At 36.4% G+C, this 10,495-nt stretch overlaps 1 long non-coding RNA gene across 1 annotated transcript in view; it reads right to left on the reverse strand.

The window, feature by feature from the left end:
* The window catches only part of LOC128317231 (uncharacterized), a 12,135-nt gene continuing 1,640 nt past the window's right edge, over positions 1 to 10,495 (reverse strand). Inside the window, exons 2-3 of the long non-coding RNA XR_008300772.1 lie at positions 3,611 to 3,859; positions 1 to 1,250 (exon numbers count right to left, since the gene is read on the reverse strand). This is a non-coding gene — a long non-coding RNA (uncharacterized LOC128317231). The remainder of the gene's footprint in view (positions 1,251 to 3,610; positions 3,860 to 10,495) is intronic.

The following is a 10,495-nucleotide window of genomic DNA, read 5'->3' on the forward strand; positions in this document are numbered from 1 at the left end:
TACAATGTGGTCCAAAAGCTTGAGACCACTAGTGAAAATGCTTCTATTTTGCATTCTTTTCTAATTTCAAACAACATTTTTCATTCCAGTTTATATAATCAACAATAACTCAAGTGCAAAGTAAAATCATAGAAATTTTTACATGAAATCCGTACTTTCTTAGAATGTGTTATGGCCCCCCTTTTGCTTTAATGAGTTTGTGTAAAACTTGACAATCCATTTTAGACCGTCTGAACACTTTTCAGTGGAAGGGATAAGACTCAAGGAATATCTGACCTTTTGTACAAAGGAGTTAACATGGTCAATACCTAGAATACCTTAATATTTTTTACAATGTCTTTCAAATTAATTTATGAGAGTTATAATTTAATAAATAATACAGCTATAATTTAAATCATTTTCTCATTGATTTACAACATGTACTTGCTCTCCCATTTTTCTAACAATTCAATCTGTTCATTTTTTTATTCTGTTTTGTGTATTTATTATATTTATTTAAATATGAATCAATGTTAGAGATGACATAAGAGTAACAGGTTTGACAATATTCATTATAGAAATGTCCATCCTTTACATCTTGTTTTCAAAGATATATCAGTCATTTCACAGGTGAGGTGTATTTTCACTTTCTATTTACATTCAATAAATTTCTTGTCTATTTATTGGTACTAGTCTTATACAGAAAAGGCCACATTCATGAACATGAGTATACAGTATGCTGTTGACGCTGCCATACTCATTCTGGTGAGGGATGTGCAAAATGTAGTTAACTTTTCTTTTATCTACAGTGGATATAAAAAGTCTACACACCCCTGTTACAGCTGCAGATTTTTGTAGTGCGATGCCATTTACACTATATGGCCAAACGTTTGTGGACACCTGACCATCACACCCACATGTGGGTCTTCCCCAAACTGTTGCCACAAAGGTGGAAGCACACAACTGTATAGAATGTATTTGGATGCTGTAGCATTACAATTTCCCTCCACTGGAACTAAGGGGTCTGAACCTGTTCCAGCATGACAATGCTCCTGTACACAAAGCGAGCGCCATAAAGAAATAGTTTGCAAAAGTTGGAGTGGAACTCGATTGGTCTTCACAGAGCCTTGACCTCAACCTCTCTGAACACCTTTGGGATGAACTGGAACGCTGACTGCACCCCAGGCTTCCTCACCCAACATCAGTATCTGACCTCACTAATGCTCTTGTGGCTGAATGGACAAATCCCCACAGCCATGCTCCAAAATCTACTGGAGAGAAGAGTGGAAAGAATATATGAGAGTTATGGTGACATGTCCAAAAACATCTGGCCATATACTGTATCTTGGTTTCATTTTTTACCTCATAAAAACCTGTAATTTTAACAAGGGTGTGCAGACTTTTTATATCCACTGTATATAAACGGTTAACTCAACCTACTTACATCTACTATATTTACCCCTACATTACCTACCCCCTAATTATTATAGTCTCTGTGTGTGTTTATGTGTGTGTGACAGAGAGAGAGAGAGAGAGAGAGAGAGAGAGCGATTTCTATCCTGTACAATGCTGCTAGTGTGAGCTGACTGCAGCACTAATAAGGACCACATTCACAATAGAGCTCCAAGTTAGAACTCATGCTAATCAACTATCAAGCTGTATTTCGACTACAGTCTCAATCAAGATGCAAGAGAAATGTAATTGGAATAGAATAACTTCACTTTCCACTGTATGTGAAAATGTTACTAACCATCTCATATCTCACTTATAGTTATAAAACATAGCCATAAACTACGACCTTATCTAGCAGACTTATTTAACTGCACCAGGTAAAGTGTACTTAAGCAGTGTGAGACGGATATGGCCGGTCCTTTACTTGAACATACAGCAAAACAGTTTCAAAAACATTTTCATGAGCATTCATCCCAAGAAGAAGAAGAAGAAGAAGAAGAAGCCTTTATTTGTCTTAAATAATTAAATTATTTTCTTCACATATCCCAGCTTGTTAGGAAGTTCACAGTGTCAGAGCACAGACATGTCAGACATGATACGGCGTCCCTGGAGCAGAGAGGGTTAAGGGCCTTGCTCAAGGGCCTAACAGTGACAGCTTGGCGGTGCCAATACAAATCATTATTGGACAATACTAACTGCATTTAAAACAGTTTAGAAGACCACTATACTTTTACAATATACATCTACTCTATATAGCGTGAATATATTACTAATTGATCGGCTAAAAATAGTAAAATATAGTTTCATGTGGACTAATATCCATAGTGAGGTCCAAAAGTCTGAGACCACTAGTGGAAATGCATCTATTTTGCATTCTTTTCTGATATAATACAACAATTTTCATTGCAAATTATACTACTGACAACAACTTGATTGAAAAATAGACTCTTTGAAATATTTAATGAGTTTCTTAGTTTTTTAGTATTTGGTACACCCCCTTTTTGCTTTAATGACAGTGTGCACTCAAGCTGGAATGGACTCCACAAGTTTGTGCAAAACCTTATGATCAATTTTAGATCACATCCATCAGAGTTTCATCTGAACACATGCTTCTATAGAAGAGATTAGGCATGAGGAAAAGCTGATCTTTTGTACAAAGCAGTTAACGTGGTCAATATCACAAATGTAGGAACCTAGAAATAGTGCAGAATCTTGAATATTACATATTAAACATACTGAACATTTATTTTCTTTGTTTGAAATATTTCGAAATACTTGTTTATTTCCAATTTTGAATGAAAAAAAAAATTCCCAGATTTTCAATGTGGTCTCAGACTTTTGAACCCCACTGTATGTCTTCAGTCAGTTTAAAGATTGAAAAATGTCCTTCAAAGTTTGTATTCAGACACTTTTATAGAAAGAGAAATGAGATGGAAGCCTTAAGGCTTGAGACTTGGACCAAAGAGCGTATATACTACATTAAAGATAAGAGTGATGGACTTTCACCTGCCCTGTATTTGAAGATCCGTGTCCTCACACCTTCCTTTCTAGATCAAGGACACCTCACGTAGACGTCTGCTAACTCTTTAAAGATGAGCTTAATGAACCTTTATAAATATTGCAGGCTCTTAAGCTCCTTATATGTATTTAAAGGGGTTTAAGACTTTTGTACATTATTCTATACTTTTGATTTTCAAATGAACCAAAGTGCCCAGTATTAGACATACAGTCTTATGTGTTCATTAATTTTATATACTTGACTTAGGTGTAAAAGCAATTTTTTTTGATAATCAAACATTTGTTTTCCAAATAATTAAGTAGTAATTTATATTTTTTGGTTAAGGAACACAACATATTCAGTGTTAGACCACTTTTTAGATTAAACATACTTAATTTGTAGGCATAAAACACAATGCTGTTATTCAACAAAAATAACAAAGATTTCTTCAGAAGAACTGTGGGACGTCCTCCAAGATGCTGGAACAACCTACCAGCTGAGTTCCTTAAAACTGCATAATAGGCATACTTGTGATTTAAAGGCAAAGGATGGTCAAATTTTTTTTTACTGTTTACTGATATTTATGGTATTTCTTTATATTTAGAAAGATTCCATTTCAATATTGAGGTAGACAACTTCACTAACATGCAAGCTTTTTGCACAGTACTACATGTTTCTTACCTGTCCATGAAGCCACTCAAACATGTATTTGGGGTTCATAAAGCCCTTCACTTTTGTCTATGCTTTTCCAGTACCTCTTTTTTCATAGTGTGATGAAAGATAAGCGAAACCGAAGGTATTTGATTCCACAGAATAAATATATAAACAATGGCCTTTCCCTTCTCACTGTGATGTTTGTTATGGCTGGGTGTCAAGAATGTGTATTAAAAAACTGAAGCTTCCGCTCTGTACACTCCATATGCAAACGTCCTGTCAGGAAACAAAACAAAAAAAAAGAAGAAAATCAACACTTTATTCTTTGGTTCTCTTAACTCACGTTATTAACTGCATTAGATAACATTAGCAAAACATAAGTAATGTTAACAAAGCTACTGTATATTCAAGTCACAAATACCAATGAATATAAGTGTTAATTACTTTGTTAAAGTTATGATGGGATGCTAATGATGAGAGATCATGGTTTGTTAATGTCGAATTCTCAAATCTGATTGGTCAGAAGGTGTTGATTAAAAAACAACAGCTCTGACAATAGTTTCAGCTATAATTCAAATCACATTATCGTTTCTAACAGCAAATACCAGCAAATTTACTGGGGCTTGTATGGTGGATGCTGAATAATATCTATGACTAATAATAAATGGATTTTAAAAAAGTGTTGTTACTGAACAAATTAGTAGTAGTATACTTATTATTCTATGTTTTCTGCAGTGAGACAATCTTCATGACGAAGAACATTTTGAGCTTTCCCTTTACTCAGTGACACTTTTGTTTGTCTTATTAATTTACAGAGAGTGAAAAACAGAGAGGTTGGTGAGAGAATAACAGTTTATAACTGCTATTACTTAAGTGCTAACAGTCTTGCAGATGTTCCACATACGACTATAAGTGCATAAAAGTGCAATGTGTTGTTCATTAATAAATTAAAAATTGTAGTCATTGGCAAATTGACATGGAATAAAACACTTTGAAGTGTGCTATTATTGGGAAATTGGGGGGGTAACAGCCATCACAACCACGACCACACCACCCTGTCGTTGATTATTTTCCTATAACAGAACACCCAGTCACGTTTCATTCCTTAATTATACAAACTGTAATTTTATTCAAGTGGAATTTTATGCTCAGTGGAGGTGTGTATGTATAATTAAGTGCTTTTTTTTCTATAAACTATTTGTGTGACATACTGTAGTGTCAGGATCAGATTCAAATGCACTATAATAGCAGCCTGAGGATATGACACAGTGATGCTGGTTACAGTATGAATCACAATGAGTAGTGATTCAGAGGCCATGTGGTCTGCCAGTTTTGCTTAGGAAAGACTTTGTTCAGAGTTTTTCTCAGGAAAGTCTTGCGCATCTGCTTCCGTCTGATCTCTAACACAGTTTCTCAGGATGTGTGCTTTCAAGTGGAGTTACATTCATTCTCTTCATTACAGCTAATAATGAAATAGTAAAAAATAACACAAGAGTCAAAAATAGTTGTTTGTTCAAAATCTTCAAGGAATAGATCACATGACATTGCACATTAATCTTTGGACTGTACTCTTGGGGTGTAAAAAGTCAGTCATAAATGAGTCTGGAACAAGGGTCCAGTGCTTGGGTCAATCATAAACCAGGCAATGGGGAGCCAAAAGCTAATTATTTCAGTGGGTTCAGTGTGAAGCATATACAGAAAGCCACCGAGACAATAAAATGACACAATGGTTTCAATTTCATTCTAGCCCAGAAATGCATTATGAATGAAAACAATATACAACAAAATAATAATAAATTTGATGTAGAAACCTATCCATGTACTTTAAGATTGTTAATCTTAACTGCAGGCCTGTAATCAGCAGCTGGTAGCGTATCTGAACTTCAGATGTTCTTTCAGCACAGCACAGAGCAACAATAACCATCATACATTACCCAGATAACCTTGATGTTTATAATTGTAAAGTTATTGAATAACCTATACCAGGTTTAGCTAATGTGCAACCAAAACAACAACACAAACAGGTTTCCTGCATGTAGCTTTTCTCATAAGAGCAGATGAAGAAATGTTTTACCAATGTTTCATCTATGGATCTTAATCATTTCAGCATAAAAGCTTGTAAAGCAATGACTGTTGGGTAAACTGTTTCATGGAAGCCTATTCCTTCTTTCTGATTAATTTAGCTATAGTTTAGGTTGATTACACAGACGAGTATAAAAGACTGCAGGATACTACTGTTTTACAGAAACCTAGCCAGACTCAAAGATCCCGACGCTGTTATTGAGTTAGCAAGCCACTCAACTCTTCATGCTGTCTCCGGTAAAAGCAGAGGCGATGGCCTTTGTATTTACATTAATAGTGACTGGAGCACTCGAAAATAATTGAACAATATTGTTCTTCAGATGTTGAATATCTGGCACTGAAATGTAGGCCTTTCTATTTGCCGAGGGAGTTAACTGTTGTTATTATCCTGGCTGTGTACATTCCACCGCAAGCTAATGCTAAGTTAATACTAGCACAGCTGTACTCAGCCATTAATAAACAACAAATTGAACATCCAGATGGCACCTTCATCATAGTGGGGACTTCAATCAAGTGTAAATATTAAGGATCAACACAAGGCACTACTCTACCCCATCTGTGACACTCTGATCATCTCTCATTGTTTCTAACCCCAGCATACAGACCTCTCACCAACACACCAAACCAACCATAAAGACAGCCAGGGCCAGGCCTGAGATGGCCATATCTCAACCACAGGATTGTTTGGTACGAACAGACTGGGGCTTATTTACACAACAGGCAACACACAAGATCATCAATAGACACATAAAGGTGTTCCAAACCAGAAACTGTGGATAAATATGTAAGTCTGTAATCTGCTGAAAACACACTGCAGCCTTCAAATCTGGTGACACTGTGGCATACAATGCCGACAAATCCAGCTTGACAAAAAGCCATAAAGAAGCCAAAACTGCCTACAGAGAGCATACACTTGCTGCATGTGGCAAGGTTTCCAGTCCATTATTGATTCTCAGACTATAACACCAGATATGCTCTAGAGATAATGCCACTCTTGCATAATATGCAAGCTAAATAACTTCTTTGCCTGCTTTGACACAAGCAATTAAGAGACCACAACAAGAGGCTTACACTTCACGGACAACCAGGCACTCACTCTAGACATGTGTGAGTCAACAAGCATAAAGCGACAAGCCCTGATGACATTCCTGGGTGTGTGCTTTAGGGCTGTGCTGAACAGTTGGCAGAAGTCTTCACAAACATCTTTAATCTGTCTTCCTCTCATGCACTTGTTCCCAATTGTCTCAAGTATGTCACCAGTGTATTGGTGCTGAAAAAAAACAGCCGTCTTAAACAACTTAAACAACAACAACTTAAATGACTACAACCCAACAGCACTCCCATCATTATACAGTGCTTTGAGAGACTGGTTTTGTCACACATCAAAACCATGATGCAAAACCAGCAGATCCATGGAGGATGCCATCTCCGTCTCCCTCCACACTGTCCTCGCCCACCTGGAGAGTCAAAGATCATATCCCAGACTGTAATTCATTGCATTTATTATGATCATTCCAAGCAGGCTTGTCTCCTAACTGAATGACAAAGGCCTTAGCGCACACATCTGTGATTTTCTGGACTTCTTATCACATTGACCTCAGGCAGTCAGACTAACTCCACACTGCCACTGATCATCGTTATGCCACAGGAGTGTGTGTTGAGCCCACTCTTCTATGCCCTCTTCACCAGCACCTATGTACTTGCACAGGCCACAAACACCATCATAAATCTTTCAGATGACAAAACAGTGATTGGGCTGATGTCTAACAATAATGAGTCACCATACAGAGAGGAATGCTCAGAAAACAAACTGATCCTCAAACACCATCTGCATCTATGAACTTCCTTATTGTGATTTCTTTGGCCTGGATTCATGTGCACACTTCTGTGTCATGTTTTGTTTTTTTTTTTCTACTTTTATAGACCAACAGAGAAGGGTGATGTTGGACATGTTTGTGGTATTACCGCTAACACATTTGGCACACTAACTTTTCTGTCCAATATTCATTGGCCTTCAGTTTTTTGACTTACTGAGATTGAACGGTACGATAGAATATGCCATATCGTTACACTCCTAATAGATAATCCGACAGATGTTACATATTTCTTAATATTCAGTAGTCATTAAACAATGTGCTGTTTTTTTCCTATCATTTTTCCTGTACTAACATTTCAGAATTTGTAGATATTGCATATAAAGTCATGTGTTACTGTTGTTTTGGTCAGCCTCGTGTTTCTAATATCAAAGAATGCTGGTAATGAGTTTCCAGTATGCTGGTAATGAGTAATTCAGTTTTGGATGTATACCTGAAGTGATGCTGACTCACAGCTCCAGATCCTGAGCTTGAGTTACTGTTTATGTGGAGTTTCGCATGTTCTCCACATGTCTGTATGGGTTTCCTCTGGGTTCTCGGTTTCCTGCAACCTCCCATTAATAGGTGGATTGGTGAATTTAAACTGCCCCTAAGTGGGAGTGTGTGGACTGGTGTCCCATCCATGGTGTATTCCCACCATGTGCACAGTGCTCCAGTGCTTGTAGATTGTGGTTACTGAAGTTGAATGAATGAAAAAGGATATGATATATTGCACAGCCTCTGTATTGTATGACCTTCAGAAGAGCACAGCAAAGAAAATGACTCTCACTGCTACAGCTTAATGGAAAATGTAGAATCATTTTCTGCCTACGCTGAAAGATCTAATCCACCTCAAAATGTGACACTTGCAAATAACATGTCTGCTGTTCTGCCGGTTTGACCACTGGTCCTAACAAATGCTAACAAACATGTTTTATTTATTTATTTATTTTTGTTTACTTTAGGAATGCAGATGATCACGGAATGATTTCACTCAGAGATAAACAAAAAAAAAAATGCATTTCACAGCACATTCATCCAGCTCACATTACTTACACATCACTATATTTCACCAAAGCAGTGCTGCAGCACAAGGACAGAAAGAGTACATTAAATTTGTTGAGGTAGTTTGTAAAGATAATTCTTGATAAATTATGCTTTACTTGACTATTTTCCTCACTACGTCTTGATTATAAAGAGGAAAATCACTCTGCATTCTATATCATAAATAAATATAACCTTTTACATTTATAACATAAATAAATATAAAATTAATAAATTGAAAAATATTAAATATGTAAACAGAGGGCAAATATTGCTTACAAACACAGCACCATCATCATCTGCAGTAGCAAGCACATTTGAGCATGGAACAACATGGGACCTCTGATTTAAATGACAACAAGAGTTTTATTTGACACCAAATAAAAGGCTTGTTGTCAAATAAATCAGGAGATTCCATGTGTGTAACAGTCTCAGTGAACTGAATCGGCTAAACAAAAAAGGCATTTAAAAAGTGAAATTTCATTTCATTTAATCATATTTTGGCATTATTTAAAAAAAATTAAAAAATTTCTCCTGTCTGACCTGAAAGAGGATTACATTCTTGTTGCTGGTCATGGATTTTTTAGATAAGACGCTGCCAATTAATGAGGTGGAAAATATCCAGAACTTGGCCGAACCTGTTTTTGTTTTCCACGAAAAATAACAGTGACCAAAAAATAACAGAGTGACCAGTGGAAAGCAATGGAAGGTCATGCTGTGTACAGAAATACATTTAAAAATGTGCACACAAAAATGGTAAGTATAAATGCTGTGCAAATGAATCCACTGTTGCCTCATATTGCACACTCATATTGCATTCATTGTATGCGCCTTATCTAATAATCACTGAAGCACCTAACACTGTTTACCAAAAATAATTAATATGCTCACACGTTCATGAACTATTAAAATGCACTGATCAACCTCCAAGCATAAGACTGTAGTGATGCAGCACTGGAATGTCAGCCACACAGGAAGAACGTCTGAAAATTTCTAAGAAAATAAGCTCACATATAAACATCCAAGTTCAGCTGCCACAGCTTTAAAGACACAAAACACGTGACAGCAGGCCCTGGACTGGAGTCAATCCTCAAGGTCTATAGTAGTTACACCTTTAGAAGAATGATTCAAATTAAATCTGTGGGACATTTACAAGTGACTTACAAATGAGCTGTTGTAAGTGTTCAAGGAGACAATAGTGGTAGCTTGGTGGTGCTGGGATTTGAACTCACATCTGATCAGTAGCCTTAAGACTTAACCACTGGCCCACCACAGCCATGCTTTATGTACTACCATTCGAGTTCCCTGTCAGAGAGGATTCCAAGAGAAACCTTAATCAGAAGCAAACAATCCTTCAAGAACATTTTTTTTCTTTGAGTCTAGCCTACTTTTACAAGCAGTCATTAGTTATGAGCACTCAAAATTCTTCCAGAAGAATCTGAATGTAAATGAAGAAAGACAGAGATATGCCTCAACGCACATGTTTTCACTTTAAAACTGAGACACAGGCTTTGGTAATCATTACTCAAATGGCACTGCTGAAGAAGGCTATATAAAGCCCCGAACACATCGGCATGTCAGGGAATGTCTGTTAATCATTTTGCAGTCCTCTTGCCCTTAAAATTATGAGACATGTGATTACCTGTCAAGTTCAAAACAAGGTCATGCAAACAAAACAATGGCTATGGCAGGGGTTCTCAAACTTTTTTAGGTAGGGACTGCTTTAACTTTAAAATAAATTCAAAGCTAAAATAAAAACAAAACTTTATTTACATCTGTAGAATAATATTTTGTCTGTTTATTCATTTTAATTTATGAATCATTAATCACTACCTAATTGTTAAATATAATTATTAACTGGAGCTGGAAAATAACAGTATAATAATAATTCAGGTCAGGCATAAGATCACATGGTTCATATAGAGTTGGTAAA

The sequence above is a fragment of the Pangasianodon hypophthalmus genome, chromosome 23 (assembly GCF_027358585.1).
Source record: "Pangasianodon hypophthalmus isolate fPanHyp1 chromosome 23, fPanHyp1.pri, whole genome shotgun sequence".
Lineage (NCBI taxonomy): Eukaryota > Metazoa > Chordata > Actinopteri > Siluriformes > Pangasiidae > Pangasianodon > Pangasianodon hypophthalmus.